This window comes from Anguilla rostrata, chromosome 11 (assembly GCF_018555375.3).
Source record: "Anguilla rostrata isolate EN2019 chromosome 11, ASM1855537v3, whole genome shotgun sequence".
In the NCBI taxonomy this organism is placed as follows: domain Eukaryota; kingdom Metazoa; phylum Chordata; class Actinopteri; order Anguilliformes; family Anguillidae; genus Anguilla; species Anguilla rostrata.
Genome location: NC_057943.1, coordinates 36,092,846 through 36,099,046, shown reverse-complemented (window position 1 = coordinate 36,099,046; position 6,201 = coordinate 36,092,846).

Sequence of the window (6,201 nt, the reverse complement as noted above, 5' to 3'; positions counted from 1 at the left end):
CACTGTCTTCAGGAAGTTCTTGAATGAATTGTGTGGGGTTTGATCAGGTAATGAGGTTTAAAGTCCATTGATGGCGTGAGTAAAGGACTTCACATTTAGATTCCCTTTAGCCTGAATGGAAAAGCCATGACTGATGCTCAGCCCCACAGTGGGTGCCAAATTTATGAAAAAAAGAAAAGTTGCAGAAACTGGTGTTTCCTTATCTCTATCTGATGACCTGCTTCATTAATAGTGTGAGAAGTACATGATAGAAATTGGAATTAAGTAGTATGTTCTTACAGGCTCACAAACATCCCAACATTAAACAAAAATATGTGTCGCATTTTTGTATTTTGTGCTTTTTAGAAATTATGTCAAGATACGTAACTTCAAACAACAAAAGCACTGTGCATTCACAAAATAAACAGAACAAAGTAAGTGGTGATTTGTGAATGCCTTCTTTCTGTAGTCCCTTCAGTGATAAAGAGGTCCAGGACACCGCAAACAAATAACCTCCTGGACAGTATACACCAATCACTATTGGGGTTGTACAGTTTCTTCTTAACAACAAAGGCTGCGATTGGTAGAGAGCTCTTCTTTCTCTACAGTGCAAAATGTGATGGCACCAACATTCCACAACTATTTTGCTATCCTTGAATTTAGATTTACCTAAACAAGGAAATGTGTCACAAGATGGTTGCAAAGAAAATTAAATTAAAGGTGATGATTGTTGTTGTAGTATTCATCCTACGCACATATAATTATTAGCAATATGGTAAGTACATATTTCTGTCCTTTATGTCTATTTTCTTATGAAATTCTGAATAAATGCAAATGCAGATATTTGCTAATTTATTCAGTCAAGTAACAAGTAATGATTACATCACTGGACTTTAATTGAAATTTGTTCAATTAAAAAATAGGTCTGTAAATGTAATTTTTTTTTATATGTGAGAGATGGATTAAGATTTGTGAAGAAAATGATATTTCACATATTTAAAAAAAAACATAATACAAACCTTCAAAAATGTGTCATCCTAAATATCTGATTTGTAAATTTTTAATTAGATGTTCGAAAGGAGAGTGTATTTTTCCCTTTATTCAGACGGGGTAAGGCAGATGGCTCACTGAAGAGCTGCAATTATAGGGTTCCAAGCACATATTCCTGAAAATAGACAGACAAGCATTATGGAACACAGACAAGACAGAGAGACAGACAAATAAGCAAAGGTTCCATGCGGAATGGACAGGCAGTTGGTCAGTTAAGGCCGATTTTGTATTTGTCCGTGACATTTTAACATGTTAATGAATCAAGGACATCAAAAATTTTTTTTGCCTTTTTGCAGCAACTTTGCCCTGGGATTGTAGCTTGCGTGATAACTGAATTTCCATGTGTGAAATCATAAAAATCTGCTGGTTAGCTGATTTGGGATTTTAGCCAACAATCTTTCATTTTGAAGGCCAGGGGCCTCATTTATAGAACAGACTTACGATCAATTTTGATCTTAAGTATGACTTACGCAGAAAACCACATATAAGTAGTTATTTATAAAACCTTACTTTGTCGTGGAAATTATCTTATCTTTATGCAAAGTCTAGACTTGACGTAAGTGATTTTCCTGCTGGTTATGTAGGGGTATTGCAGTTTGAGACGCATATGCGTCCAAGCCTGTGGTGAACTTTGCATTAGCTTTATGAACAATTTGATAGGAATTATCAACTAAAGGTGTGAGGAATTAATTGCCAGACGCAAGTTGTTTTGAATTAAAAACAGGATGTGATGGTCCATAAATACTGTGTCAAATTTTAAAAAAGTAACCATGGCTGTTCTTGCGTTACTGGAAGACATTGAAAACTGCTTTTAGAGGGGAGAGAGTTTTCAGAGACCGGAATGACTCTTTTGCGCATGATGATCTTCCAAAAAGTTTGCTTTTCTCTTTTGGTCCACGGTTATTCCTGACTAAACCCTCATTTGTGCTAGCACAGGTGCCGTCAATTTTAAGTTAATTTGAGATTTATAGATTGCAGATGCATAAGCTACAAATGGGCTTCTTAGAACCTGAGTAAGCAAGGTTTTTAATGCTCAGTATCTTTTATGATTCAAACGTAAGCACACCGTCAGAAATTATCTTAAGACTAAGTTCAAGTATAAATCTAAGAATCCTAAAAATCTAAGATCCTTGTGCATTAGGTCACTCCCCAGTTCAGGGAGTTGGAAGGTGGAGGGGGTGGAGGGGGTGTAGGGGGTGGAGTGTCATAATAAACTATTAAAATATTTAGATCTGAGTTTCTGCCTGGAGACTTAGGCTAGCACACACTGGCGCCTCTTTCCTTTTGTCCGTCCGGCAGGGTCACGCACCGCTTGTGCTCCCTGCATTGAATCCGCCCCTCCCGAGTCCCCTGCCGTTGTCCTGTGGGGCTTTCAATGGCCGTAGGCTTAACAGCACACTCCCGGCTAATCAGCAGTACGGCGAGATGTCCCGCGAGAGGTGACAGGGACAACCAGCCTCTGTTATGGGAACATGAAGAATGGGCACGTAAAGCCCATAACAAAACTCCCCTTAGCGCCGCGGACCGCAGCGCCATTCATCCCATTCGTGCCTGCCGCAGCGGGCCGCAGCCCGAGGACGCGGCCAGGAAACCACGGAAACAACGGGACAGCGGCGCCCGGGAAGCGTCGAAGGGCGGTTCTGACTGCACCGGCTGGGAGGGGCTAACTCAGGTCATGTCCATGTCGCCGCCCACTACATCCCTTTTTGCAAGGAGACGATAGCCCTCTCGAACACACTCGAGGTGTTTCCCCAAAACAAACCGTGGAGCTTCGTGTTCACACTGGTATCCAGCTCCGGCGCTCCTGAGCCGAGCTGATCTGAGCTGAGCTGAGCTGAGCTGAGCTGATCTGAGCTGAGCTGATCTGAGCTGAGCTGAGCTGAGCTGAGCTGAGCCGAGCTGGTCTGGCTGTCTGTCCAACAGGCCATACTCACCAAGCTCATTTACATACAGCCATACTCACCAAGCTCATTTACATGGAACGAGAGTCAACTTAAATTGGAGCAACAACTGCATGTAACAAGAATTTTTTTATCATTCCTCTGTTTTGAAAAAGGGACACAGCAAATGAAGTACTAGCAGGAGTAACTAGGCAAAGACCTGGAGAGGGACATCAGTGATGACCTGCTCCCTTCTACCTTGACAAGTGCACATTAGATACGTGAATTTTCCACCCGCCCCGAGGGTTATAAGTACAGTGGCATCACAGTACAGCCACATCAGGCACCAAACACCCGTGTCATTCGGGACAGGCACATCGGGCACCAAACACCCGTGTCATTCGGGACAGGCACATCGGGCACCAAACACCTGTGTCATTCGGGACAGGCACATGGATGGAAAATAAAACAACACCTCCTTACAGGTACAAGCTGCAGTGTCTCCCTTTTCAGACAAGCAGGAGAAACAGACCGAGGAGCTCACAGCCATGCTGGATTTGAAACAGGCCCCAAAGGCAGCTGATTCATTTGACCCCAGCCTGCCCCCTCCTTGGTCAATTCACAGTGAGGTCTTCAGCATTGTAACTTCTCACTCCATCTCATCAGTTAAGGTCCTCAGCACCTCTCCCACACCCAAAACAGAAGATTGATAGATTAGAAGAACAGCATCATTCAGAACGACGGAAACGAATGATTAGGAATGCTTACTAAGGAAGAAGGGAGAACAAAAGAGCCTTTAATATATCTAAATGCATATATTTATCCTTTTTGTAATGTATTCATTTGGCACCCAGCGTGGGGCTGAACATGGCCATTTCCCACCCTAGTTTGGAATGGCCAATCATCTGCAGCCACAGCCGCATTCAATCACAAAGCCCACTCCCACTGCTTATTCAGGAGAGTGTCGACGTCCGCGATTCTCCTCCAAAACAGGGGGTGTCGCCAGCTGCTTCTTTTCACACCGCAGACTACAGCTAAGCTCACGCAGGGGAGTCAGAAGAAGACCATTCACATTCGGCTGTGACAGGCAATCGAAAGGTGCCTAACTGACCAGCAGGTGTCACTAGAGAGTGACGAAACATGGACTGCTCACTGACTGAACCCTCCCAAACCCATTCATGCTTTTTCATTTTAAACATCCACAGACACTGCCCTCACATTACCATGTCACTTAATGGACACTTTAAACGCAAAAAAAAGTGATTACTTTCTGAATCACTGTGTTGCGCCTCCCTCTTGTGGTAATTATTGGTACTGCTGGCTGGACACAGTATTAATTTGTATATTGAAGTTACTGCAGCACCAAGTTATTACAGGCTAGTCAGTGGCACTGCCATTAGTACAGGCATAGCCTCGACTCCCATTTCAGTTTAATCCACTGATTACCTAACCCTAACCCACTGGGCTGATTTGTTCCCAATCCTTCCTTTTTTGGGAAAAAAAAATTCAACCTTGTCAAGTTAAAAAATGAGAAATATATATCAACGGTTTTTAGCCAAGGCTAATTTCCAATCCTCGTTCCCAATTTGGCTTGTGCATTAAAACAATTTATAGTGATACCAAATATTAGTGGGTAGCACTGCAGCCTCACAGCAAGAAGGTTCTGGGTTCGAATTCGGTCTGGGCCTTTCTGTGTGGAGAAATGTGATTTCCTCCCACAGTCCAAGGACATGCAGGTAGGTGAATTGGAGACTCTAAATTGCCCATAGAGTGTGTGAGTGAATGGTGTGTGTGCCCTTCAATAGATTATTGACCTGTCCAGGGTGTATTCCTGCCTCTCGCCCAATGCACGCTGGGATAGGCTCCAGCATCCCCCATGAACCTGCCCAGGATAAGCGGGTATAGATAATGGATGGATGGATGGATAAGTAGATTAAGACCGATTAGTAGGTTATGTCAGTGTGTCATGTGTTTTTGTTTGTTCTTCTCCTTGGAAATTTCATTTGCTCTTGGTCATTTTGTTTTCTGTTTTCTGAGTTGTGAATATTATTTACTTTATATTTATTTGATTTATATTTATTGTTTGGTAACAGTAGAGTGAAATTTGTAATTTTTGCTATATACTTAAGGGATTTGGATTTGAGATAAAAAGATGAATATGAGACAAAAGTTCAGAGAATCAGTATCTATTTCACGGTATTTATATGCACATACAAATGGGTGACAAATTAAAAGAAAAACCTGAACAAATGAGTGGAGAAACATAATGAATGCAGATGCTTCCATACCGGTGTACTGAATGATACAATTAAGCAATTAACATCCTATCAGACTCTGAAAATGTAAAAATGTTGAGCAGTCCCAGCTGACCTCTATTTTGGATCAAGATGGCAAAAGGAGAAGATCTAAGTGACTTTGAAAGAGGGTTCATTATTGGGGCACGGATGGAAAGAGCTTCAGTCACAAAGACTACTCACCTGGGTAGTGATTCAATAGGTAACTGAAGTGACATCTACATTTACATCAAGGGGAAATGCATCAGGGTCAGAATTTGTGTTCGAAAGTGCTCATGATGGCCCAACATCTTACTAACACACTTTATGTTGGTTTTTCCTTTAATTTGTCACCCGTCTGTATGTTTTACCATTTTACAGAAACACCTGTTTTTGAGTCCGCCTATTTTCAGCTGTGCAAAATTAAGTTAATAGCTGACTGACAGGTGTTAACGGTTGCTCAGGTGTTCCAGACATGATGCACCTGGGGGCAATGACTTATTTTTGTACATGGGGAGATACAACTCATTGGGGAACCAGAAATGTGTAGCAAGTGGCAGTTGACTGTTGGCATCTATAGTGGAGCAGAGTGCTTCCCACCAATCAGGATGAGAGGGAAAAGAAAGAGAGGCAGCGGCATTTGGTCAAAGAGGTTTGGAAAAAAAATTGGGGTCTAAAGTATTCCTGTAGTTAACTACATCTCAAAATGACAAAAAAGGAATTAGCTACTACAGCAGCTACATACATTTTAATGTAGCTGAACTACTGGCGAGCTGCTGCAAAAATGTAATTAAACTACTAGTTTAACTATGTGTACTTAAACTAACTTCACAATACTGCAGGTCAGCCAAGGAGAACAATTGCAGTTGATGACGGACAAATCCAAAGAGATGCATAGAAAAACTTTAAAACAAAGGTCAATGACATCACCAGCAGTCTGCAGAGGGCAGGGGTTAAAATATCACAAGCCACTGTACACCTGAGACTTTGAGAGGAGAATGATAGAGGCTAGATGCAAA